This window comes from Maylandia zebra, linkage group LG8, assembly GCF_041146795.1.
Source record: "Maylandia zebra isolate NMK-2024a linkage group LG8, Mzebra_GT3a, whole genome shotgun sequence".
Classification (NCBI taxonomy): domain Eukaryota; kingdom Metazoa; phylum Chordata; class Actinopteri; order Cichliformes; family Cichlidae; genus Maylandia; species Maylandia zebra.
The window spans coordinates 28,506,272-28,529,181 of record NC_135174.1 but is presented as its reverse complement, the minus strand read 5'-3'; the positions used below and the strand labels follow the sequence as shown (position 1 = coordinate 28,529,181).

At 46.4% G+C, this 22,910-nt stretch overlaps 40 non-coding genes across 40 annotated transcripts; 11 read left to right on the top strand and 29 right to left on the bottom strand.

Annotated features, from left to right (window-relative positions):
• Window positions 1–322: 322 nt before the first annotated feature.
• trnav-cac (transfer RNA valine (anticodon CAC)) lies at window positions 323–395 on the bottom strand. The gene has a single exon. It is a non-coding gene; the product is annotated as a tRNA-Val (tRNA).
• A 614-nt stretch (window positions 396–1,009) lies between these two features.
• On the bottom strand, window positions 1,010–1,082 carry trnav-aac (transfer RNA valine (anticodon AAC)). The gene has a single exon. It is a non-coding gene; the product is annotated as a tRNA-Val (tRNA).
• A 522-nt stretch (window positions 1,083–1,604) lies between these two features.
• Window positions 1,605–1,676, bottom strand: trnad-guc (transfer RNA aspartic acid (anticodon GUC)). The gene has a single exon. It is a non-coding gene; the product is annotated as a tRNA-Asp (tRNA).
• A 151-nt stretch (window positions 1,677–1,827) lies between these two features.
• Window positions 1,828–1,899, top strand: trnaq-cug (transfer RNA glutamine (anticodon CUG)). The gene has a single exon. It is a non-coding gene; the product is annotated as a tRNA-Gln (tRNA).
• A 474-nt stretch (window positions 1,900–2,373) lies between these two features.
• trnav-cac (transfer RNA valine (anticodon CAC)) lies at window positions 2,374–2,446 on the bottom strand. Its single transcript has one exon. It is a non-coding gene; the product is annotated as a tRNA-Val (tRNA).
• A 614-nt stretch (window positions 2,447–3,060) lies between these two features.
• Window positions 3,061–3,133, bottom strand: trnav-uac (transfer RNA valine (anticodon UAC)). The gene has a single exon. It is a non-coding gene; the product is annotated as a tRNA-Val (tRNA).
• A 730-nt stretch (window positions 3,134–3,863) lies between these two features.
• On the top strand, window positions 3,864–3,935 carry trnaq-cug (transfer RNA glutamine (anticodon CUG)). The gene has a single exon. It is a non-coding gene; the product is annotated as a tRNA-Gln (tRNA).
• Window positions 3,936–4,409: 474 nt separating this feature from the next.
• trnav-uac (transfer RNA valine (anticodon UAC)) lies at window positions 4,410–4,482 on the bottom strand. Its single transcript has one exon. It is a non-coding gene; the product is annotated as a tRNA-Val (tRNA).
• A 522-nt stretch (window positions 4,483–5,004) lies between these two features.
• On the bottom strand, window positions 5,005–5,076 carry trnad-guc (transfer RNA aspartic acid (anticodon GUC)). The gene has a single exon. It is a non-coding gene; the product is annotated as a tRNA-Asp (tRNA).
• A 151-nt stretch (window positions 5,077–5,227) lies between these two features.
• Window positions 5,228–5,299, top strand: trnaq-cug (transfer RNA glutamine (anticodon CUG)). The gene has a single exon. It is a non-coding gene; the product is annotated as a tRNA-Gln (tRNA).
• Window positions 5,300–5,773: 474 nt separating this feature from the next.
• trnav-cac (transfer RNA valine (anticodon CAC)) lies at window positions 5,774–5,846 on the bottom strand. The gene has a single exon. It is a non-coding gene; the product is annotated as a tRNA-Val (tRNA).
• Window positions 5,847–6,460: 614 nt separating this feature from the next.
• trnav-aac (transfer RNA valine (anticodon AAC)) lies at window positions 6,461–6,533 on the bottom strand. Its single transcript has one exon. It is a non-coding gene; the product is annotated as a tRNA-Val (tRNA).
• A 522-nt stretch (window positions 6,534–7,055) lies between these two features.
• Window positions 7,056–7,127, bottom strand: trnad-guc (transfer RNA aspartic acid (anticodon GUC)). The gene has a single exon. It is a non-coding gene; the product is annotated as a tRNA-Asp (tRNA).
• A 151-nt stretch (window positions 7,128–7,278) lies between these two features.
• Window positions 7,279–7,350, top strand: trnaq-cug (transfer RNA glutamine (anticodon CUG)). The gene has a single exon. It is a non-coding gene; the product is annotated as a tRNA-Gln (tRNA).
• A 474-nt stretch (window positions 7,351–7,824) lies between these two features.
• Window positions 7,825–7,897, bottom strand: trnav-cac (transfer RNA valine (anticodon CAC)). The gene has a single exon. It is a non-coding gene; the product is annotated as a tRNA-Val (tRNA).
• Window positions 7,898–8,511: 614 nt separating this feature from the next.
• Window positions 8,512–8,584, bottom strand: trnav-aac (transfer RNA valine (anticodon AAC)). The gene has a single exon. It is a non-coding gene; the product is annotated as a tRNA-Val (tRNA).
• Window positions 8,585–9,106: 522 nt separating this feature from the next.
• trnad-guc (transfer RNA aspartic acid (anticodon GUC)) lies at window positions 9,107–9,178 on the bottom strand. The gene has a single exon. It is a non-coding gene; the product is annotated as a tRNA-Asp (tRNA).
• A 151-nt stretch (window positions 9,179–9,329) lies between these two features.
• On the top strand, window positions 9,330–9,401 carry trnaq-cug (transfer RNA glutamine (anticodon CUG)). Its single transcript has one exon. It is a non-coding gene; the product is annotated as a tRNA-Gln (tRNA).
• A 474-nt stretch (window positions 9,402–9,875) lies between these two features.
• On the bottom strand, window positions 9,876–9,948 carry trnav-cac (transfer RNA valine (anticodon CAC)). Its single transcript has one exon. It is a non-coding gene; the product is annotated as a tRNA-Val (tRNA).
• Window positions 9,949–10,562: 614 nt separating this feature from the next.
• Window positions 10,563–10,635, bottom strand: trnav-aac (transfer RNA valine (anticodon AAC)). Its single transcript has one exon. It is a non-coding gene; the product is annotated as a tRNA-Val (tRNA).
• A 730-nt stretch (window positions 10,636–11,365) lies between these two features.
• Window positions 11,366–11,437, top strand: trnaq-cug (transfer RNA glutamine (anticodon CUG)). The gene has a single exon. It is a non-coding gene; the product is annotated as a tRNA-Gln (tRNA).
• Window positions 11,438–11,911: 474 nt separating this feature from the next.
• On the bottom strand, window positions 11,912–11,984 carry trnav-uac (transfer RNA valine (anticodon UAC)). Its single transcript has one exon. It is a non-coding gene; the product is annotated as a tRNA-Val (tRNA).
• A 522-nt stretch (window positions 11,985–12,506) lies between these two features.
• Window positions 12,507–12,578, bottom strand: trnad-guc (transfer RNA aspartic acid (anticodon GUC)). The gene has a single exon. It is a non-coding gene; the product is annotated as a tRNA-Asp (tRNA).
• A 151-nt stretch (window positions 12,579–12,729) lies between these two features.
• On the top strand, window positions 12,730–12,801 carry trnaq-cug (transfer RNA glutamine (anticodon CUG)). The gene has a single exon. It is a non-coding gene; the product is annotated as a tRNA-Gln (tRNA).
• A 474-nt stretch (window positions 12,802–13,275) lies between these two features.
• On the bottom strand, window positions 13,276–13,348 carry trnav-cac (transfer RNA valine (anticodon CAC)). The gene has a single exon. It is a non-coding gene; the product is annotated as a tRNA-Val (tRNA).
• Window positions 13,349–13,962: 614 nt separating this feature from the next.
• Window positions 13,963–14,035, bottom strand: trnav-aac (transfer RNA valine (anticodon AAC)). Its single transcript has one exon. It is a non-coding gene; the product is annotated as a tRNA-Val (tRNA).
• A 745-nt stretch (window positions 14,036–14,780) lies between these two features.
• Window positions 14,781–14,852, top strand: trnaq-cug (transfer RNA glutamine (anticodon CUG)). Its single transcript has one exon. It is a non-coding gene; the product is annotated as a tRNA-Gln (tRNA).
• Window positions 14,853–15,326: 474 nt separating this feature from the next.
• trnav-cac (transfer RNA valine (anticodon CAC)) lies at window positions 15,327–15,399 on the bottom strand. Its single transcript has one exon. It is a non-coding gene; the product is annotated as a tRNA-Val (tRNA).
• Window positions 15,400–16,013: 614 nt separating this feature from the next.
• trnav-aac (transfer RNA valine (anticodon AAC)) lies at window positions 16,014–16,086 on the bottom strand. Its single transcript has one exon. It is a non-coding gene; the product is annotated as a tRNA-Val (tRNA).
• Window positions 16,087–16,831: 745 nt separating this feature from the next.
• On the top strand, window positions 16,832–16,903 carry trnaq-cug (transfer RNA glutamine (anticodon CUG)). The gene has a single exon. It is a non-coding gene; the product is annotated as a tRNA-Gln (tRNA).
• A 468-nt stretch (window positions 16,904–17,371) lies between these two features.
• Window positions 17,372–17,444, bottom strand: trnav-cac (transfer RNA valine (anticodon CAC)). The gene has a single exon. It is a non-coding gene; the product is annotated as a tRNA-Val (tRNA).
• Window positions 17,445–18,058: 614 nt separating this feature from the next.
• Window positions 18,059–18,131, bottom strand: trnav-aac (transfer RNA valine (anticodon AAC)). Its single transcript has one exon. It is a non-coding gene; the product is annotated as a tRNA-Val (tRNA).
• Window positions 18,132–18,876: 745 nt separating this feature from the next.
• On the top strand, window positions 18,877–18,948 carry trnaq-cug (transfer RNA glutamine (anticodon CUG)). The gene has a single exon. It is a non-coding gene; the product is annotated as a tRNA-Gln (tRNA).
• Window positions 18,949–19,422: 474 nt separating this feature from the next.
• trnav-cac (transfer RNA valine (anticodon CAC)) lies at window positions 19,423–19,495 on the bottom strand. Its single transcript has one exon. It is a non-coding gene; the product is annotated as a tRNA-Val (tRNA).
• Window positions 19,496–20,109: 614 nt separating this feature from the next.
• trnav-aac (transfer RNA valine (anticodon AAC)) lies at window positions 20,110–20,182 on the bottom strand. Its single transcript has one exon. It is a non-coding gene; the product is annotated as a tRNA-Val (tRNA).
• Window positions 20,183–20,704: 522 nt separating this feature from the next.
• On the bottom strand, window positions 20,705–20,776 carry trnad-guc (transfer RNA aspartic acid (anticodon GUC)). The gene has a single exon. It is a non-coding gene; the product is annotated as a tRNA-Asp (tRNA).
• A 151-nt stretch (window positions 20,777–20,927) lies between these two features.
• trnaq-cug (transfer RNA glutamine (anticodon CUG)) lies at window positions 20,928–20,999 on the top strand. The gene has a single exon. It is a non-coding gene; the product is annotated as a tRNA-Gln (tRNA).
• A 474-nt stretch (window positions 21,000–21,473) lies between these two features.
• Window positions 21,474–21,546, bottom strand: trnav-cac (transfer RNA valine (anticodon CAC)). Its single transcript has one exon. It is a non-coding gene; the product is annotated as a tRNA-Val (tRNA).
• A 614-nt stretch (window positions 21,547–22,160) lies between these two features.
• On the bottom strand, window positions 22,161–22,233 carry trnav-aac (transfer RNA valine (anticodon AAC)). Its single transcript has one exon. It is a non-coding gene; the product is annotated as a tRNA-Val (tRNA).
• A 522-nt stretch (window positions 22,234–22,755) lies between these two features.
• On the bottom strand, window positions 22,756–22,827 carry trnad-guc (transfer RNA aspartic acid (anticodon GUC)). Its single transcript has one exon. It is a non-coding gene; the product is annotated as a tRNA-Asp (tRNA).
• Between the last annotated feature and the right edge of the window lie 83 nt (window positions 22,828–22,910).

Below are 22,910 nucleotides of genomic sequence, written 5' to 3'. Positions count from 1 at the left end.
ACCAAACCTCGCTCATGCTCTTCTGCTGCACTTTCCACTTCAGCTTCCTGCTGTATCGTTCATTAGCCACCTTGACTCAAGTCAACTTTTCCTCTTGCACTCTTCCCACTTCCAATCCCTTTGCCACCTCTGAAGGCCCCGATCTTCTTCTTGACAAGCTCTTTGATGTCCTTTGTTTGGCTAGCACACAACCTACAGAAGACAAAACCAAGAGACTTAATTCTCAATAGGGATGCAAGTAAAACAGAGAAAATGCTGGACAAGCAGAGTTGTCTAAAGAGTGAATATCAATTCCCTTGTAACCAAAGAAGGAAAAGACCCATGTTTCCGCCCGGTTTCGGACCGGGGACCTTTCGCGTGTGAGGCGAACGTGATAACCACTACACTACGGAAACCCCGAAAGACAGCTTGTTTGGCTTTCCAATGTGTCTCACTGAGTAATCTCGCACTCTGACAAATTTGGTGACATGTTCCTATCATGGCCTTGAAGTAAAAGGAGCCATGGAGAAGAGACAGACGCACTCTAGCAAGGAGTCTGAACTGTAGTCTCCATGTTAGGCTCACTTAAACTTTGGACATTTAGGAGTTCACTAAAGCAAGCACAGCTCAACATATGCTGCCCTAAGAACCCCAGAACCTCTGGCAGCAGAACTGTTGCCTAAAGCGCCCATTTGTTTCATTGCCTTGGGCATTGGCTGAAAATAGGCCCAAGTCCTGTGCAGGCCACCTAGAGCCAGTCATTTCCAAGAGCTTAGTCTGTGCCTCCATCTTCAGGAAATATAGCGACTGGAGATTTGTTGATTTGTGTGAAGTCTGTGGAGTTTGCAGAAATTTGGGCCATAGACAACTCTTTAGCAAGACGAGCATCCAAAGGTTACAGATGTCAGAGACCTGAACCAGATTTGAGTACTTTCTCTTGTCTGTGTCCCAAACAGCAGTAGAACCCCACAAGTTCAAGCAGTGCCTGCAGTCAGACACTTTTATATCAGGACGCATAAGCAAAGACGCATGCTTCCGCCCGGTTTCGGACCGGGGACCTTTCGCGTGTTAGGCGAACGTGATAACCACTACACTACGGAAACTGAGCTTGCGTACCCCGTAGTAATTAAAGGAGCATTTCAATGCTTTCTTACATTTGTGGACTTTTATGACAGATCATGTAGGACTATTGAGAAGGAGGGAACTCCCATTTGTGTCATTCTTCAAGCACTCCCCCACTTATGGCTGTATTGACAATGCAAATTGTGATCTCAAGATTGCATCTCTTGTCATGGGAGCTGATCTTCTGGTTGACAAGCTCTTTGATGTCCTTTGTTTGGCTAGCACACAATCTACAGAAGACAAGACCAAGAAACTTATTTGTCAGTAGGGACGCACGTAAAACAGAGAAAATGCTGCACAAGCAGTGTTCTCTTGGACTAGCATCTCTTCTGATGGGAGCTCTTTCTGAGAAGACCTTTTCGACTTGTGAGCGCACAGGTGGAATTCATGTTTCTTCAAGCCCATTATAGGACTAGATTATTAGATTGACTAGGATCTGGTGTGCGATTAAGGTGTGTGTGGTCATTGCAGGTAAAAGGCAGAACAGAGAAGGAAACTGCTCACTCCCCGTCGGGGAATCGAACCCCGGTCTTCCGCGTGACAGGCGGAGATACTGTCCACTATACTAACGAGGACCTCTGAAGCAGTGCAATGGTCACGTCAAGCTGCGATTCGCAGCAGGTATGACAGGTAAAATTTGGCTGGCCGTGTAGAAATCCCCATCGGTTTACCAGGAACTACACTTTTATGCCTGTTTGACACAGATCTTTTGTGTGCTTCAGGCAGGGTTCCATGGTGTAATGGTTAGCACTCTGGACTCTGAATCCAGCGATCTGAGTTCAAGTCTCAGTGGAACCTCATTTGGCTTTCTAGCACTTTGCTCCACAGGTACATTAGCATTAGCACACCCTAGCATAAGAATCTAGTCAGTTGAAGAGCAAGTTAGTGGCCCAGTCAGTTCCACTCCTCTTGTGTTGGCTGATCTCATCTGCACATGGTCTTCATGCTGCACCAAACCTCGCTCATGCTCTTCTGCTGCACTTTCCACTTCAGCTTCCTGCTGTATCGTTCATTAGCCACCTTGACTCAAGTCAACTTTTCCTCTTGCACTCTTCCCACTTCCAATCCCTTTGCCACCTCTGAAGGCCCCGATCTTCTTCTTGACAAGCTCTTTGATGTCCTTTGTTTGGCTAGCACACAACCTACAGAAGACAAAACCAAGAGACTTAATTCTCAATAGGGATGCAAGTAAAACAGAGAAAATGCTGGACAAGCAGAGTTGTCTAAAGAGTGAATATCAATTCCCTTGTAACCAAAGAAGGAAAAGACCCATGTTTCCGCCCGGTTTCGGACCGGGGACCTTTCGCGTGTGAGGCGAACGTGATAACCACTACACTACGGAAACCCCGAAAGACAGCTTGTTTGGCTTTCCAATGTGTCTCACTGAGTAATCTCGCACTCTGACAAATTTGGTGACATGTTCCTATCATGGCCTTGAAGTAAAAGGAGCCATGGAGAAGAGACAGACGCACTCTAGCAAGGAGTCTGAACTGTAGTCTCCATGTTAGGCTCACTTAAACTTTGGACATTTAGGAGTTCACTAAAGCAAGCACAGCTCAACATATGCTGCCCTAAGAACCCCAGAACCTCTGGCAGCAGAACTGTTGCCTAAAGCGCCCATTTGTTTCATTGCCTTGGGCATTGGCTGAAAATAGGCCCAAGTCCTGTGCAGGCCACCTAGAGCCAGTCATTTCCAAGAGCTTAGTCTGTGCCTCCATCTTCAGGAAATATAGCGACTGGAGATTTGTTGATTTGTGTGAAGTCTGTGGAGTTTGCAGAAATTTGGGCCATAGACAACTCTTTAGCAAGACGAGCATCCAAAGGTTACAGATGTCAGAGACCTGAACCAGATTTGAGTACTTTCTCTTGTCTGTGTCCCAAACAGCAGTAGAACCCCACAAGTTCAAGCAGTGCCTGCAGTCAGACACTTTTATATCAGGACGCATAAGCAAAGACGCATGCTTCCGCCCGGTTTCGGACCGGGGACCTTTCGCGTGTAAGGCGAACGTGATAACCACTACACTACGGAAACTGAGCTTGCGTACCCCGTAGTAATTAAAGGAGCATTTCAATGCTTTCTTACATTTGTGGACTTTTATGACAGATCATGTAGGACTATTGAGAAGGAGGGAACTCCCATTTGTGTCATTCTTCAAGCACTCCCCCACTTATGGCTGTATTGACAATGCAAATTGTGATCTCAAGATTGCATCTCTTGTCATGGGAGCTGATCTTCTGGTTGACAAGCTCTTTGATGTCCTTTGTTTGGCTAGCACACAATCTACAGAAGACAAGACCAAGAAACTTATTTGTCAGTAGGGACGCACGTAAAACAGAGAAAATGCTGCACAAGCAGTGTTCTCTTGGACTAGCATCTCTTCTGATGGGAGCTCTTTCTGAGAAGACCTTTTCGACTTGTGAGCGCACAGGTGGAATTCATGTTTCTTCAAGCCCATTATAGGACTAGATTATTAGATTGACTAGGATCTGGTGTGCGATTAAGGTGTGTGTGGTCATTGCAGGTAAAAGGCAGAACAGAGAAGGAAACTGCTCACTCCCCGTCGGGGAATCGCGTGACAGGCGGAGATACTGTCCACTATACTAACGAGGACCTCTGAAGCAGTGCAATGGTCACGTCAAGCTGCGATTCGCAGCAGGTATGACAGGTAAAATTTGGCTGGCCGTGTAGAAATCCCCATCGGTTTACCAGGAACTACACTTTTATGCCTGTTTGACACAGATCTTTTGTGTGCTTCAGGCAGGGTTCCATGGTGTAATGGTTAGCACTCTGGACTCTGAATCCAGCGATCTGAGTTCAAGTCTCAGTGGAACCTCATTTGGCTTTCTAGCACTTTGCTCCACAGGTACATTAGCATTAGCACACGCTAGCATAAGAATCTAGTCAGTTAAAGAGCAAGTTAGTGGCCCAGTCAGTTCCTCTCCTCTTGTGTTGGCTGATCTCATCTGCACATGGTCTTCATGCTGCACCAAACCTCGCTCATGCTCTTCTGCTGCACTTTCCACTTCAGCTTCCTGCTGTATCATTCATTAGCCACCTTGACTCAAGTCAACTTTTCCTCTTGCACTCTTCTCACTTCTAATCCTGTTGCCACCTCTGAAGGCCCGGATCTTCTTCTTGACAAGCTCTTTGATGTCCTTTGTTTGGCTAGCACACAACCTACAGAAGACAAAACCAAGAGACTTAATTCTCAATAGGGATGCAAGTAAAACAGAGAAAATGCTGGACAAGCAGAGTTGTCTAAAGAGTGAATATCAATTCCCTTGTGACCAAAGAAGGAAAAGACCCATGTTTCCACCCGGTTTCGGACCGGGGACCTTTCGCGTGTAAGGCGAACGTGATAACCACTACACTACGGAAACTGAGCTTGCGTACCCCGTAGTAATTAAAGGAGCATTTCAATGCTTTCTTACATTTGTGGACTTTTATGACAGATCATGTAGGACTATTGAGAAGGAGGGAACTCCCATTTGTGTCATTCTTCAAGCACTCCCCCACTTATGGCTGTATTGACAATGCAAATTGTGATCTCAAGATTGCATCTCTTGTCATGGGAGCTGATCTTCTGGTTGACAAGCTCTTTGATGTCCTTTGTTTGGCTAGCACACAATCTACAGAAGACAAGACCAAGAAACTTATTTGTCAGTAGGGACGCACGTAAAACAGAGAAAATGCTGCACAAGCAGTGTTCTCTTGGACTAGCATCTCTTCTGATGGGAGCTCTTTCTGAGAAGACCTTTTCGACTTGTGAGCGCACAGGTGGAATTCATGTTTCTTCAAGCCCATTATAGGACTAGATTATTAGATTGACTAGGATCTGGTGTGCGATTAAGGTGTGTGTGGTCATTGCAGGTAAAAGGCAGAACAGAGAAGGAAACTGCTCACTCCCCGTCGGGGAATCGAACCCCGGTCTTCCGCGTGACAGGCGGAGATACTGTCCACTATACTAACGAGGACCTCTGAAGCAGTGCAATGGTCACGTCAAGCTGCGATTCGCAGCAGGTATGACAGGTAAAATTTGGCTGGCCGTGTAGAAATCCCCATCGGTTTACCAGGAACTACACTTTTATGCCTGTTTGACACAGATCTTTTGTGTGCTTCAGGCAGGGTTCCATGGTGTAATGGTTAGCACTCTGGACTCTGAATCCAGCGATCTGAGTTCAAGTCTCAGTGGAACCTCATTTGGCTTTCTAGCACTTTGCTCCACAGGTACATTAGCATTAGCACACCCTAGCATAAGAATCTAGTCAGTTGAAGAGCAAGTTAGTGGCCCAGTCAGTTCCACTCCTCTTGTGTTGGCTGATCTCATCTGCACATGGTCTTCATGCTGCACCAAACCTCGCTCATGCTCTTCTGCTGCACTTTCCACTTCAGCTTCCTGCTGTATCGTTCATTAGCCACCTTGACTCAAGTCAACTTTTCCTCTTGCACTCTTCCCACTTCCAATCCCTTTGCCACCTCTGAAGGCCCCGATCTTCTTCTTGACAAGCTCTTTGATGTCCTTTGTTTGGCTAGCACACAACCTACAGAAGACAAAACCAAGAGACTTAATTCTCAATAGGGATGCAAGTAAAACAGAGAAAATGCTGGACAAGCAGAGTTGTCTAAAGAGTGAATATCAATTCCCTTGTAACCAAAGAAGGAAAAGACCCATGTTTCCGCCCGGTTTCGGACCGGGGACCTTTCGCGTGTGAGGCGAACGTGATAACCACTACACTACGGAAACCCCGAAAGACAGCTTGTTTGGCTTTCCAATGTGTCTCACTGAGTAATCTCGCACTCTGACAAATTTGGTGACATGTTCCTATCATGGCCTTGAAGTAAAAGGAGCCATGGAGAAGAGACAGACGCACTCTAGCAAGGAGTCTGAACTGTAGTCTCCATGTTAGGCTCACTTAAACTTTGGACATTTAGGAGTTCACTAAAGCAAGCACAGCTCAACATATGCTGCCCTAAGAACCCCAGAACCTCTGGCAGCAGAACTGTTGCCTAAAGCGCCCATTTGTTTCATTGCCTTGGGCATTGGCTGAAAATAGGCCCAAGTCCTGTGCAGGCCACCTAGAGCCAGTCATTTCCAAGAGCTTAGTCTGTGCCTCCATCTTCAGGAAATATAGCGACTGGAGATTTGTTGATTTGTGTGAAGTCTGTGGAGTTTGCAGAAATTTGGGCCATAGACAACTCTTTAGCAAGACGAGCATCCAAAGGTTACAGATGTCAGAGACCTGAACCAGATTTGAGTACTTTCTCTTGTCTGTGTCCCAAACAGCAGTAGAACCCCACAAGTTCAAGCAGTGCCTGCAGTCAGACACTTTTATATCAGGACGCATAAGCAAAGACGCATGCTTCCGCCCGGTTTCGGACCGGGGACCTTTCGCGTGTTAGGCGAACGTGATAACCACTACACTACGGAAACTGAGCTTGCGTACCCCGTAGTAATTAAAGGAGCATTTCAATGCTTTCTTACATTTGTGGACTTTTATGACAGATCATGTAGGACTATTGAGAAGGAGGGAACTCCCATTTGTGTCATTCTTCAAGCACTCCCCCACTTATGGCTGTATTGACAATGCAAATTGTGATCTCAAGATTGCATCTCTTGTCATGGGAGCTGATCTTCTGGTTGACAAGCTCTTTGATGTCCTTTGTTTGGCTAGCACACAATCTACAGAAGACAAGACCAAGAAACTTATTTGTCAGTAGGGACGCACGTAAAACAGAGAAAATGCTGCACAAGCAGTGTTCTCTTGGACTAGCATCTCTTCTGATGGGAGCTCTTTCTGAGAAGACCTTTTCGACTTGTGAGCGCACAGGTGGAATTCATGTTTCTTCAAGCCCATTATAGGACTAGATTATTAGATTGACTAGGATCTGGTGTGCGATTAAGGTGTGTGTGGTCATTGCAGGTAAAAGGCAGAACAGAGAAGGAAACTGCTCACTCCCCGTCGGGGAATCGAACCCCGGTCTTCCGCGTGACAGGCGGAGATACTGTCCACTATACTAACGAGGACCTCTGAAGCAGTGCAATGGTCACGTCAAGCTGCGATTCGCAGCAGGTATGACAGGTAAAATTTGGCTGGCCGTGTAGAAATCCCCATCGGTTTACCAGGAACTACACTTTTATGCCTGTTTGACACAGATCTTTTGTGTGCTTCAGGCAGGGTTCCATGGTGTAATGGTTAGCACTCTGGACTCTGAATCCAGCGATCTGAGTTCAAGTCTCAGTGGAACCTCATTTGGCTTTCTAGCACTTTGCTCCACAGGTACATTAGCATTAGCACACCCTAGCATAAGAATCTAGTCAGTTGAAGAGCAAGTTAGTGGCCCAGTCAGTTCCACTCCTCTTGTGTTGGCTGATCTCATCTGCACATGGTCTTCATGCTGCACCAAACCTCGCTCATGCTCTTCTGCTGCACTTTCCACTTCAGCTTCCTGCTGTATCGTTCATTAGCCACCTTGACTCAAGTCAACTTTTCCTCTTGCACTCTTCCCACTTCCAATCCCTTTGCCACCTCTGAAGGCCCCGATCTTCTTCTTGACAAGCTCTTTGATGTCCTTTGTTTGGCTAGCACACAACCTACAGAAGACAAAACCAAGAGACTTAATTCTCAATAGGGATGCAAGTAAAACAGAGAAAATGCTGGACAAGCAGAGTTGTCTAAAGAGTGAATATCAATTCCCTTGTAACCAAAGAAGGAAAAGACCCATGTTTCCGCCCGGTTTCGGACCGGGGACCTTTCGCGTGTGAGGCGAACGTGATAACCACTACACTACGGAAACCCCGAAAGACAGCTTGTTTGGCTTTCCAATGTGTCTCACTGAGTAATCTCGCACTCTGACAAATTTGGTGACATGTTCCTATCATGGCCTTGAAGTAAAAGGAGCCATGGAGAAGAGACAGACGCACTCTAGCAAGGAGTCTGAACTGTAGTCTCCATGTTAGGCTCACTTAAACTTTGGACATTTAGGAGTTCACTAAAGCAAGCACAGCTCAACATATGCTGCCCTAAGAACCCCAGAACCTCTGGCAGCAGAACTGTTGCCTAAAGCGCCCATTTGTTTCATTGCCTTGGGCATTGGCTGAAAATAGGCCCAAGTCCTGTGCAGGCCACCTAGAGCCAGTCATTTCCAAGAGCTTAGTCTGTGCCTCCATCTTCAGGAAATATAGCGACTGGAGATTTGTTGATTTGTGTGAAGTCTGTGGAGTTTGCAGAAATTTGGGCCATAGACAACTCTTTAGCAAGACGAGCATCCAAAGGTTACAGATGTCAGAGACCTGAACCAGATTTGAGTACTTTCTCTTGTCTGTGTCCCAAACAGCAGTAGAACCCCACAAGTTCAAGCAGTGCCTGCAGTCAGACACTTTTATATCAGGACGCATAAGCAAAGACGCATGCTTCCGCCCGGTTTCGGACCGGGGACCTTTCGCGTGTTAGGCGAACGTGATAACCACTACACTACGGAAACTGAGCTTGCGTACCCCGTAGTAATTAAAGGAGCATTTCAATGCTTTCTTACATTTGTGGACTTTTATGACAGATCATGTAGGACTATTGAGAAGGAGGGAACTCCCATTTGTGTCATTCTTCAAGCACTCCCCCACTTATGGCTGTATTGACAATGCAAATTGTGATCTCAAGATTGCATCTCTTGTCATGGGAGCTGATCTTCTGGTTGACAAGCTCTTTGATGTCCTTTGTTTGGCTAGCACACAATCTACAGAAGACAAGACCAAGAAACTTATTTGTCAGTAGGGACGCACGTAAAACAGAGAAAATGCTGCACAAGCAGTGTTCTCTTGGACTAGCATCTCTTCTGATGGGAGCTCTTTCTGAGAAGACCTTTTCGACTTGTGAGCGCACAGGTGGAATTCATGTTTCTTCAAGCCCATTATAGGACTAGATTATTAGATTGACTAGGATCTGGTGTGCGATTAAGGTGTGTGTGGTCATTGCAGGTAAAAGGCAGAACAGAGAAGGAAACTGCTCACTCCCCGTCGGGGAATCGAACCCCGGTCTTCCGCGTGACAGGCGGAGATACTGTCCACTATACTAACGAGGACCTCTGAAGCAGTGCAATGGTCACGTCAAGCTGCGATTCGCAGCAGGTATGACAGGTAAAATTTGGCTGGCCGTGTAGAAATCCCCATCGGTTTACCAGGAACTACACTTTTATGCCTGTTTGACACAGATCTTTTGTGTGCTTCAGGCAGGGTTCCATGGTGTAATGGTTAGCACTCTGGACTCTGAATCCAGCGATCTGAGTTCAAGTCTCAGTGGAACCTCATTTGGCTTTCTAGCACTTTGCTCCACAGGTACATTAGCATTAGCACACCCTAGCATAAGAATCTAGTCAGTTGAAGAGCAAGTTAGTGGCCCAGTCAGTTCCACTCCTCTTGTGTTGGCTGATCTCATCTGCACATGGTCTTCATGCTGCACCAAACCTCGCTCATGCTCTTCTGCTGCACTTTCCACTTCAGCTTCCTGCTGTATCGTTCATTAGCCACCTTGACTCAAGTCAACTTTTCCTCTTGCACTCTTCCCACTTCCAATCCCTTTGCCACCTCTGAAGGCCCCGATCTTCTTCTTGACAAGCTCTTTGATGTCCTTTGTTTGGCTAGCACACAACCTACAGAAGACAAAACCAAGAGACTTAATTCTCAATAGGGATGCAAGTAAAACAGAGAAAATGCTGGACAAGCAGAGTTGTCTAAAGAGTGAATATCAATTCCCTTGTAACCAAAGAAGGAAAAGACCCATGTTTCCGCCCGGTTTCGGACCGGGGACCTTTCGCGTGTGAGGCGAACGTGATAACCACTACACTACGGAAACCCCGAAAGACAGCTTGTTTGGCTTTCCAATGTGTCTCACTGAGTAATCTCGCACTCTGACAAATTTGGTGACATGTTCCTATCATGGCCTTGAAGTAAAAGGAGCCATGGAGAAGAGACAGACGCACTCTAGCAAGGAGTCTGAACTGTAGTCTCCATGTTAGGCTCACTTAAACTTTGGACATTTAGGAGTTCACTAAAGCAAGCACAGCTCAACATATGCTGCCCTAAGAACCCCAGAACCTCTGGCAGCAGAACTGTTGCCTAAAGCGCCCATTTGTTTCATTGCCTTGGGCATTGGCTGAAAATAGGCCCAAGTCCTGTGCAGGCCACCTAGAGCCAGTCATTTCCAAGAGCTTAGTCTGTGCCTCCATCTTCAGGAAATATAGCGACTGGAGATTTGTTGATTTGTGTGAAGTCTGTGGAGTTTGCAGAAATTTGGGCCATAGACAACTCTTTAGCAAGACGAGCATCCAAAGGTTACAGATGTCAGAGACCTGAACCAGATTTGAGTACTTTCTCTTGTCTGTGTCCCAAACAGCAGTAGAACCCCACAAGTTCAAGCAGTGCCTGCAGTCAGACACTTTTATATCAGGACGCATAAGCAAAGACGCATGCTTCCGCCCGGTTTCGGACCGGGGACCTTTCGCGTGTTAGGCGAACGTGATAACCACTACACTACGGAAACTGAGCTTGCGTACCCCGTAGTAATTAAAGGAGCATTTCAATGCTTTCTTACATTTGTGGACTTTTATGACAGATCATGTAGGACTATTGAGAAGGAGGGAACTCCCATTTGTGTCATTCTTCAAGCACTCCCCCACTTATGGCTGTATTGACAATGCAAATTGTGATCTCAAGATTGCATCTCTTGTCATGGGAGCTGATCTTCTGGTTGACAAGCTCTTTGATGTCCTTTGTTTGGCTAGCACACAATCTACAGAAGACAAGACCAAGAAACTTATTTGTCAGTAGGGACGCACGTAAAACAGAGAAAATGCTGCACAAGCAGTGTTCTCTTGGACTAGCATCTCTTCTGATGGGAGCTCTTTCTGAGAAGACCTTTTCGACTTGTGAGCGCACAGGTGGAATTCATGTTTCTTCAAGCCCATTATAGGACTAGATTATTAGATTGACTAGGATCTGGTGTGCGATTAAGGTGTGTGTGGTCATTGCAGGTAAAAGGCAGAACAGAGAAGGAAACTGCTCACTCCCCGTCGAGGAATCGCGTGACAGGCGGAGATACTGTCCACTATACTAACGAGGACCTCTGAAGCAGTGCAATGGTCACGTCAAGCTGCGATTCGCAGCAGGTATGACAGGTAAAATTTGGCTGGCCGTGTAGAAATCCCCATCGGTTTACCAGGAACTACACTTTTATGCCTGTTTGACACAGATCTTTTGTGTGCTTCAGGCAGGGTTCCATGGTGTAATGGTTAGCACTCTGGACTCTGAATCCAGCGATCTGAGTTCAAGTCTCAGTGGAACCTCATTTGGCTTTCTAGCACTTTGCTCCACAGGTACATTAGCATTAGCACACGCTAGCATAAGAATCTAGTCAGTTAAAGAGCAAGTTAGTGGCCCAGTCAGTTCCTCTCCTCTTGTGTTGGCTGATCTCATCTGCACATGGTCTTCATGCTGCACCAAACCTCGCTCATGCTCTTCTGCTGCACTTTCCACTTCAGCTTCCTGCTGTATCGTTCATTAGCCACCTTGACTCAAGTCAACTTTTCCTCTTGCACTCTTCTCACTTCTAATCCTGTTGCCACCTCTGAAGGCCCGGATCTTCTTCTTGACAAGCTCTTTGATGTCCTTTGTTTGGCTAGCACACAACCTACAGAAGACAAAACCAAGAGACTTAATTCTCAATAGGGATGCAAGTAAAACAGAGAAAATGCTGGACAAGCAGAGTTGTCTAAAGAGTGAATATCAATTCCCTTGTGACCAAAGAAGGAAAAGACCCATGTTTCCACCCGGTTTCGGACCGGGGACCTTTCGCGTGTAAGGCGAACGTGATAACCACTACACTACGGAAACTGAGCTTGCGTACCCCGTAGTAATTAAAGGAGCATTTCAATGCTTTCTTACATTTGTGGACTTTTATGACAGATCATGTAGGACTATTGAGAAGGAGGGAACTCCCATTTGTGTCATTCTTCAAGCACTCCCCCACTTATGGCTGTATTGACAATGCAAATTGTGATCTCAAGATTGCATCTCTTGTCATGGGAGCTGATCTTCTGGTTGACAAGCTCTTTGATGTCCTTTGTTTGGCTAGCACACAATCTACAGAAGACAAGACCAAGAAACTTATTTGTCAGTAGGGACGCACGTAAAACAGAGAAAATGCTGCACAAGCAGTGTTCTCTTGGACTAGCATCTCTTCTGATGGGAGCTCTTTCTGAGAAGACCTTTTCGACTTGTGAGCGCACAGGTGGAATTCATGTTTCTTCAAGCCCATTATAGGACTAGATTATTAGATTGACTAGGATCTGGTGTGCGATTAAGGTGTGTGTGGTCATTGCAGGTAAAAGGCAGAACAGAGAAGGAAACTGCTCACTCCCCGTCGGGGAATCGAACCCCGGTCTTCCGCGTGACAGGCGGAGATACTGTCCACTATACTAACGAGGACCTCTGAAGCAGTGCAATGGTCACGTCAAGCTGCGATTCGCAGCAGGTATGACAGGTAAAATTTGGCTGGCCGTGTAGAAATCCCCATCGGTTTACCAGGAACTACACTTTTATGCCTGTTTGACACAGATCTTTTGTGTGCTTCAGGCAGGGTTCCATGGTGTAATGGTTAGCACTCTGGACTCTGAATCCAGCGATCTGAGTTCAAGTCTCAGTGGAACCTCATTTGGCTTTCTAGCACTTTGCTCCACAGGTACATTAGCATTAGCACACCCTAGCATAAGAATCTAGTCAGTTGAAGAGCAAGTTAGTGGCCCAGTCAGTTCCACTCCTCTTGTGTTGGCTGATCTCATCTGCACATGGTCTTCATGCTGCACCAAACCTCGCTCATGCTCTTCTGCTGCACTTTCCACTTCAGCTTCCTGCTGTATCGTTCATTAGCCACCTTGACTCAAGTCAACTTTTCCTCTTGCACTCTTCCCACTTCCAATCCCTTTGCCACCTCTGAAGGCCCCGATCTTCTTCTTGACAAGCTCTTTGATGTCCTTTGTTTGGCTAGCACACAACCTACAGAAGACAAAACCAAGAGACTTAATTCTCAATAGGGATGCAAGTAAAACAGAGAAAATGCTGGACAAGCAGAGTTGTCTAAAGAGTGAATATCAATTCCCTTGTAACCAAAGAAGGAAAAGACCCATGTTTCCGCCCGGTTTCGGACCGGGGACCTTTCGCGTGTGAGGCGAACGTGATAACCACTACACTACGGAAACCCCGAAAGACAGCTTGTTTGGCTTTCCAATGTGTCTCACTGAGTAATCTCGCACTCTGACAAATTTGGTGACATGTTCCTATCATGGCCTTGAAGTAAAAGGAGCCATGGAGAAGAGACAGACGCACTCTAGCAAGGAGTCTGAACTGTAGTCTCCATGTTAGGCTCACTTAAACTTTGGACATTTAGGAGTTCACTAAAGCAAGCACAGCTCAACATATGCTGCCCTAAGAACCCCAGAACCTCTGGCAGCAGAACTGTTGCCTAAAGCGCCCATTTGTTTCATTGCCTTGGGCATTGGCTGAAAATAGGCCCAAGTCCTGTGCAGGCCACCTAGAGCCAGTCATTTCCAAGAGCTTAGTCTGTGCCTCCATCTTCAGGAAATATAGCGACTGGAGATTTGTTGATTTGTGTGAAGTCTGTGGAGTTTGCAGAAATTTGGGCCATAGACAACTCTTTAGCAAGACGAGCATCCAAAGGTTACAGATGTCAGAGACCTGAACCAGATTTGAGTACTTTCTCTTGTCTGTGTCCCAAACAGCAGTAGAACCCCACAAGTTCAAGCAGTGCCTGCAGTCAGACACTTTTATATCAGGACGCATAAGCAAAGACGCATGCTTCCGCCCGGTTTCGGACCGGGGACCTTTCGCGTGTTAGGCGAACGTGATAACCACTACACTACGGAAACTGAGCTTGCGTACCCCGTAGTAATTAAAGGAGCATTTCAATGCTTTCTTACATTTGTGGACTTTTATGACAGATCATGTAGGACTATTGAGAAGGAGGGAACTCCCATTTGTGTCATTCTTCAAGCACTCCCCCACTTATGGCTGTATTGACAATGCAAATTGTGATCTCAAGATTGCATCTCTTGTCATGGGAGCTGATCTTCTGGTTGACAAGCTCTTTGATGTCCTTTGTTTGGCTAGCACACAATCTACAGAAGACAAGACCAAGAAACTTATTTGTCAGTAGGGACGCACGTAAAACAGAGAAAATGCTGCACAAGCAGTGTTCTCTTGGACTAGCATCTCTTCTGATGGGAGCTCTTTCTGAGAAGACCTTTTCGACTTGTGAGCGCACAGGTGGAATTCATGTTTCTTCAATCCCATTATAGGACTAGATTATTAGATTGACTAGGATCTGGTGTGCGATTAAGGTGTGTGTGGTCATTGCAGGTAAAAGGCAGAACAGAGAAAGAAACTGCTCACTCCCCGTCGGGGAATCGAACCCCGGTCTTCCGCGTGACAGGCGGCGATACTGTCCACTATACTAACGAGGACCTCTGAAGCACTGCAATGGTCACGTCAAGCTGCGATTCGCAGCAGGTATGACAGGTAAAATTTGGCTGGCCGTGTAGAAATCCCCATCGGTTTACCAGGAACTACACTTTTATGCCTGTTTGACACAGATCTTTTGTGTGCTTCAGGCAGGGTTCCATGGTGTAATGGTTAGCACTCTGGACTCTGAATCCAGCGATCTGAGTTCAAGTCTCAGTGGAACCTCATTTGGCTTTCTAGCACTTTGCTCCACAGGTACATTAGCATTAGCACACGCTAGCATAAGAATCTAGTCAGTTGAAGAGCAAGTTAGTGGCCCAGTCAGTTCCACTCCTCTTGTGTTGGCTGATCTCATCTGCACATGGTCTTCATGCTGCACCAAACCTCGCTCATGCTCTTCTGCTGCACTTTCCACTTCAGCTTCCTGCTGTATCGTTCATTAGCCACCTTGACTCAAGTCAACTTTTCCTCTTGCACTCTTCCCACTTCCAATCCCTTTGCCACCTCTGAAGGCCCCGATCTTCTTCTTGACAAGCTCTTTGATGTCCTTTGTTTGGCTAGCACACAACCTACAGAAGACAAAACCAAGAGACTTAATTCTCAATAGGGATGCAAGTAAAACAGAGAAAATGCTGGACAAGCAGAGTTGTCTAAAGAGTGAATATCAATTCCCTTGTAACCAAAGAAGGAAAAGACCCATGTTTCCGCCCGGTTTCGGACCGGGGACCTTTCGCGTGTGAGGCGAACGTGATAACCACTACACTACGGAAACCCCAAAAGACAGCTTGTTTGGCTTTCCAATGTGTCTCACTGAGTAATCTCGCACTCTGACAAATTTGGTGACATGTTCCTATCATGGCCTTGAAGTAAAAGGAGCCATGGAGAAGAGACAGACGCACTCTAGCAAGGAGTCTGAACTGTAGTCTCCATGTTAGGCTCACTTAAACTTTGGACATTTAGGAGTTCACTAAAGCAAGCACAGCTCAACATATGCTGCCCTAAGAACCCCAGAACCTCTGGCAGCAGAACTGTTGCCTAAAGCGCCCATTTGTTTCATTGCCTTGGGCATTGGCTGAAAATAGGCCCAAGTCCTGTGCAGGCCACCTAGAGCCAGTCATTTCCAAGAGCTTAGTCTGTGCCTCCATCTTCAGGAAATATAGCGACTGGAGATTTGTTGATTTGTGTGAAGTCTGTGGAGTTTGCAGAAATTTGGGCCATAGACAACTCTTTAGCAAGACGAGCATCCAAAGGTTACAGATGTCAGAGACCTGAACCAGATTTGAGTACTTTCTCTTGTCTGTGTCCCAAACAGCAGTAGAACCCCACAAGTTCAAGCAGTGCCTGCAGTCAGACACTTTTATATCAGGACGCATAAGCAAAGACGCATGCTTCCGCCCGGTTTCGGACCGGGGACCTTTCGCGTGTTAGGCGAACGTGATAACCACTACACTACGGAAACTGAGCTTGCGTACCCCGTAGTAATTAAAGGAGCATTTCAATGCTTTCTTACATTTGTGGACTTTTATGACAGATCATGTAGGACTATTGAGAAGGAGGGAACTCCCATTTGTGTCATTCTTCAAGCACTCCCCCACTTATGGCTGTATTGACAATGCAAATTGTGATCTCAAGATTGCATCTCTTGTCATGGGAGCTGATCTTCTGGTTGACAAGCTCTTTGATGTCCTTTGTTTGGCTAGCACACAATCTACAGAAGACAAGACCAAGAAACTTATTTGTCAGTAGGGACGCACGTAAAACAGAGAAAATGCTGCACAAGCAGTGTTCTCTTGGACTAGCATCTCTTCTGATGGGAGCTCTTTCTGAGAAGACCTTTTCGACTTGTGAGCGCACAGGTGGAATTCATGTTTCTTCAAGCCCATTATAGGACTAGATTATTAGATTGACTAGGATCTGGTGTGCGATTAAGGTGTGTGTGGTCATTGCAGGTAAAAGGCAGAACAGAGAAGGAAACTGCTCACTCCCCGTCGGGGAATCGAACCCCGGTTTGCCGCGTGACAGGCGGAGATACTGTCCACTATACTAACGAGGACCTCTGAAGCACTGCAATGGTCACGTCAAGCTGCGATTCGCAGCAGGTATGACAGGTAAAATTTGGCTGGCCGTGTAGAAATCCCCATCGGTTTACCAGGAACTACACTTTTATGCCTGTTTGACACAGATCTTTTGTGTGCTTCAGGCAGGGTTCCATGGTGTAATGGTTAGCACTCTGGACTCTGAATCCAGCGATCTGAGTTCAAGTCTCAGTGGAACCTCATTTGGCTTTCTAGCACTTTGCTCCACAGGTGCATTAGCACACGCTAGCATAAGAATCTAGTCAGTTGAAGAGCAAGTTAGTGGCCCAGTCAGTTCCACTCCTCTTGTGTTGGCTGATCTCATCTGCACATGGTCTTCATGCTGCACCAAACCTCGCTCATGCTCTTCTGCTGCACTTTCCACTTCAGCTTCCTGCTGTATCGTTCATTAGCCACCTTGACTCAAGTCAACTTTTCCTCTTGCACTCTTCCCACTTCCAATCCCTTTGCCACCTCTGAAGGCCCTGATCTTCTTCTTGACAAGCTCTTTGATGTCCTTTGTTTGGCTAGCACACAACCTACAGAAGACAAAACCAAGAGACTTAATTCTCAATAGGGATGCAAGTAAAACAGAGAAAATGCTGGACAAGCAGAGTTGTCTAAAGAGTGAATATCAATTCCCTTGTAACCAAAGAAGGAAAAGACCCATGTTTCCGCCCGGTTTCGGAACGGGGACCTTTCGCGTGTGAGGCGAACGTGATAACCACTACACTACGGAAACCCCAAAAGACAGCTTGTTTGGCTTTCCAATGTGTCTCACTGAGTAATCTCGCACTCTGACAAATTTGGTGACATGTTCCTATCATGGCCTTGAAGTAAAAGGAGCCATGGAGAAGAGACAGACGCACTCTAGCAAGGAGTCTGAACTGTAGTCTCCATGTTAGGCTCACTTAAACTTTGGACATTTAGGAGTTCACTAAAGCAAGCACAGCTCAACATATGCTGCCCTAAGAACCCCAGAACCTCTGGCAGCAGAACTGTTGCCTAAAGCGCCCATTTGTTTCATTGCCTTGGGCATTGGCTGAAAATAGGCCCAAGTCCTGTGCAGGCCACCTAGAGCCAGTCATTTCCAAGAGCTTAGTCTGTGCCTCCATCTTCAGGAAATATAGCGACTGGAGATTTGTTGATTTGTGTGAAGTCTGTGGAGTTTGCAGAAATTTGGGCCATAGACAACTCTTTAGCAAGACGAGCATCCAAAGGTTACAGATGTCAGAGACCTGAACCAGATTTGAGTACTTTCTCTTGTCTGTGTCCCAAACAGCAGTAGAACCCCACAAGTTCAAGCAGTGCCTGCAGTCAGACACTTTTATATCAGGACGCATAAGCAAAGACGCATGCTTCCGCCCGGTTTCGGACCGGGGACCTTTCGCGTGTTAGGCGAACGTGATAACCACTACACTACGGAAACTGAGCTTGCGTACCCCGTAGTAATTAAAGGAGCATTTCAATGCTTTCTTACATTTGTGGACTTTTATGACAGATCATGTAGGACTATTGAGAAGGAGGGAACTCCCATTTGTGTCATTCTTCAAGCACTCCCCCACTTATGGCTGTATTGACAATGCAAATTGTGATCTCAAGATTGCATCTCTTGTCATGGGAGCTGATCTTCTGGTTGACAAGCTCTTTGATGTCCTTTGTTTGGCTAGCACACAATCTACAGAAGACAAGACCAAGAAACTTATTTGTCAGTAGGGACGCACGTAAAACAGAGAAAATGCTGCACAAGCAGTGTTCTCTTGGACTAGCATCTCTTCTGATGGGAGCTCTTTCTGAGAAGACCTTTTCGACTTGTGAGCGCACAGGTGGAATTCATGTTTCTTCAAGCCCATTATAGGACTAGATTATTAGATTGACTAGGATCTGGTGTGCGATTAAGGTGTGTGTGGTCATTGCAGGTAAAAGGCAGAACAGAGAAGGAAACTGCTCACTCCCCGTCGGGGAATCGAACTCCGGTCTTCCGCGTGACAGGCGGAGATACTGTCCACTATACTAACGAGGACCTCTGAAGCACTGCAATGGTCACGTCAAGCTGCGATTCGCAGCAGGTATGACAGGTAAAATTTGGCTGGCCGTGTAGAAATCCCCATCGGTTTACCAGGAACTACACTTTTATGCCTGTTTGACACAGATCTTTTGTGTGCTTCAGGCAGGGTTCCATGGTGTAATGGTTAGCACTCTGGACCCTGAATCCAGCGATCTGAGTTCAAGTCTCAGTGGAACCTCATTTGGCTTTCTAGCACTTTGCTCCACAGGTACATTAGCATTAGCACACGCTAGCATAAGAATCTAGTCAGTTGAAGAGCAAGTTAGTGGCCCAGTCAGTTCCACTCCTCTTGTGTTGGCTGATCTCATCTGCACATGGTCTTCATGCTGCACCAAACCTCGCTCATGCTCTTCTGCTGCACTTTCCACTTCAGCTTCCTGCTGTATCGTTCATTAGCCACCTTGACTCAAGTCAACTTTTCCTCTTGCACTCTTCCCACTTCCAATCCCTTTGCCACCTCTGAAGGCCCCGATCTTCTTCTTGACAAGCTCTTTGATGTCCTTTGTTTGGCTAGCACACAACCTACAGAAGACAAAACCAAGAGACTTAATTCTCAATAGGGATGCAAGTAAAACAGAGAAAATGCTGGACAAGCAGAGTTGTCTAAAGAGTGAATATCAATTCCCTTGTAACCAAAGAAGGAAAAGACCCATGTTTCTGCCCGGTTTCGGACCGGGGACCTTTCGCGTGTGAGGCGAACGTGATAACCACTACACTACGGAAACCCCGAAAGACAGCTTGTTTGGCTTTCCAATGTGTCTCACTGAGTAATCTCGCACTCTGACAAATTTGGTGACATGTTCCTATCATGGCCTTGAAGTAAAAGGAGCCATGGAGAAGAGACAGACGCACTCTAGCAAGGAGTCTGAACTGTAGTCTCCATGTTAGGCTCACTTAAACTTTGGACATTTAGGAGTTCACTAAAGCAAGCACAGCTCAACATATGCTGCCCTAAGAACCCCAGAACCTCTGGCAGCAGAACTGTTGCCTAAAGCGCCCATTTGTTTCATTGCCTTGGGCATTGGCTGAAAATAGGCCCAAGTCCTGTGCAGGCCACCTAGAGCCAGTCATTTCCAAGAGCTTAGTCTGTGCCTCCATCTTCAGGAAATATAGCGACTGGAGATTTGTTGATTTGTGTGAAGTCTGTGGAGTTTGCAGAAATTTGGGCCATAGACAACTCTTTAGCAAGACGAGCATCCAAAGGTTACAGATGTCAGAGACCTGAACCAGATTTGAGTACTTTCTCTTGTCTGTGTCCCAAACAGCAGTAGAACCCCACAAGTTCAAGCAGTGCCTGCAGTCAGACACTTTTATATCAGGACGCATAAGCAAAGACGCATGCTTCCGCCCGGTTTCGGACCGGGGACCTTTCGCGTGTTAGGCGAACGTGATAACCACTACACTACGGAAACTGAGCTTGCGTACCCCGTAGTAATTAAAGGAGCATTTCAATGCTTTCTTACATTTGTGGACTTTTATGACAGATCATGTAGGACTATTGAGAAGGAGGGAACTCCCATTTGTGTCATTCTTCAAGCACTCCCCCACTTATGGCTGTATTGACAATGCAAATTGTGATCTCAAGATTGCATCTCTTGTCATGGGAGCTGATCTTCTGGTTGACAAGCTCTTTGATGTCCTTTGTTTGGCTAGCACACAATCTACAGAAGACAAGACCAAGAAACTTATTTGTCAGTAGGGACGCACGTAAAACAGAGAAAATGCTGCACAAGCAGTGTTCTCTTGGACTAGCATCTCTTCTGATGGGAGCTCTTTCTGAGAAGACCTTTTCGACTTGTGAGCGCACAGGTGGAATTCATGTTTCTTCAAGCCCATTATAGGACTAGATTATTAGATTGACTAGGATCTGGTGTGCGATTAAGGTGTGTGTGGTCATTGCAGGTAAAAGGCAGAACAGAGAAGGAAACTGCTCACTCCCCGTCGGGGAATCGAACCCCGGTCTTCCGCGTGACAGGCGGAGATACTGTCCACTATACTAACGAGGACCTCTGAAGCACTGCAATGGTCACGTCAAGCTGCGATTCGCAGCAGGTATGACAGGTAAAATTTGGCTGGCCGTGTAGAAATCCCCATCGGTTTACCAGGAACTACACTTTTATGCCTGTTTGACACAGATCTTTTGTGTGCTTCAGGCAGGGTTCCATGGTGTAATGGTTAGCACTCTGGACTCTGAATCCAGCGATCTGAGTTCAAGTCTCAGTGGAACCTCATTTGGCTTTCTAGCACTTTGCTCCACAGGTACATTAGCATTAGCACACGCTAGCATAAGAATCTAGTCAGTTGAAGAGCAAGTTAGTGGCCCAGTCAGTTCCACTCCTCTTGTGTTGGCTGATCTCATCTGCACATGGTCTTCATGCTGCACCAAACCTCGCTCATGCTCTTCTGCTGCACTTTCCACTTCAGCTTCCTGCTGTATCATTCATTAGCCACCTTGACTCAAGTCAACTTTTCCTCTTGCACTCTTCCCACTTCCAATCCCTTTGCCACCTCTGAAGGCCCTGATCTTCTTCTTGACAAGCTCTTTGATGTCCTTTGTTTGGCTAGCACACAACCTACAGAAGACAAAACCAAGAGACTTAATTCTCAATAGGGATGCAAGTAAAACAGAGAAAATGCTGGACAAGCAGAGTTGTCTAAAGAGTGAATATCAATTCCCTTGTAACCAAAGAAGGAAAAGACCCATGTTTCCGCCCGGTTTCGGAACGGGGACCTTTCGCGTGTGAGGCGAACGTGATAACCACTACACTACGGAAACCCCAAAAGACAGCTTGTTTGGCTTTCCAATGTGTCTCACTGAGTAATCTCGCACTCTGACAAATTTGGTGACATGTTCCTATCATGGCCTTGAAGTAAAAGGAGCCATGGAGAAGAGACAGACGCACTCTAGCAAGGAGTCTGAACTGTAGTCTCCATGTTAGGCTCACTTAAACTTTGGACATTTAGGAGTTCACTAAAGCAAGCACAGCTCAACATATGCTGCCCTAAGAACCCCAGAACCTCTGGCAGCAGAACTGTTGCCTAAAGCGCCCATTTGTTTCATTGCCTTGGGCATTGGCTGAAAATAGGCCCAAGTCCTGTGCAGGCCACCTAGAGCCAGTCATTTCCAAGAGCTTAGTCTGTGCCTCCATCTTCAGGAAATATAGCGACTGGAGATTTGTTGATTTGTGTGAAGTCTGTGGAGTTTGCAGAAATTTGGGCCATAGACAACTCTTTAGCAAGACGAGCATCCAAAGGTTACAGATGTCAGAGACCTGAACCAGATTTGAGTACTTTCTCTTGTCTGTGTCCCAAACAGCAGTAGAACCCCACAAGTTCAAGCAGTGCCTGCAGTCAGACACTTTTATATCAGGACGCATAAGCAAAGACGCATGCTTCCGCCCGGTTTCGGACCGGGGACCTTTCGCGTGTTAGGCGAACGTGATAACCACTACACTACGGAAACTGAGCTTGCGTACCCCGTAGTAATTAAAGGAGCATTTCAATGCTTTCTTACATTTGTGGACTTTTATGACAGATCATGTAGGACTATTGAGAAGGAGGGAACTCCCATTTGTGTCATTCTTCAAGCACTCCCCCACTTATGGCTGTATTGACAATGCAAATTGTGATCTCAAGATTGCATCTCTTGTCATGGGAGCTGATTTTCTGGTTGACAAGCTCTTTGATGTCCTTTGTTTGGCTAGCACACAATCTACAGAAGACAAGACCAAGAAACTTATTTGTCAGTAGGGACGCACGTAAAACAGAGAAAATGCTGCACAAGCAGTGTTCTCTTGGACTAGCATCTCTTCTGATGGGAGCTCTTTCTGAGAAGACCTTTTCGACTTGTGAGCGCACAGGTGGAATTCATGTTTCTTCAAGCCCATTATAGGACTAGATTATTAGATTGACTAGGATCTGGTGTGCGATTAAGGTGTGTGTGGTCATTGCAGGTAAAAGGCAGAACAGAGAAGGAAACTGCTCACTCCCCGTCGGGGAATCGAACCCCGGTCTTCCGCGTGACAGGCGGAGATACTGTCCACTATACTAACGAGGACCTCTGAAGCACTGCAATGGTCACGTCAAGCTGCGATTCGCAGCAGGTATGACAGGTAAAATTTGGCTGGCCGTGTAGAAATC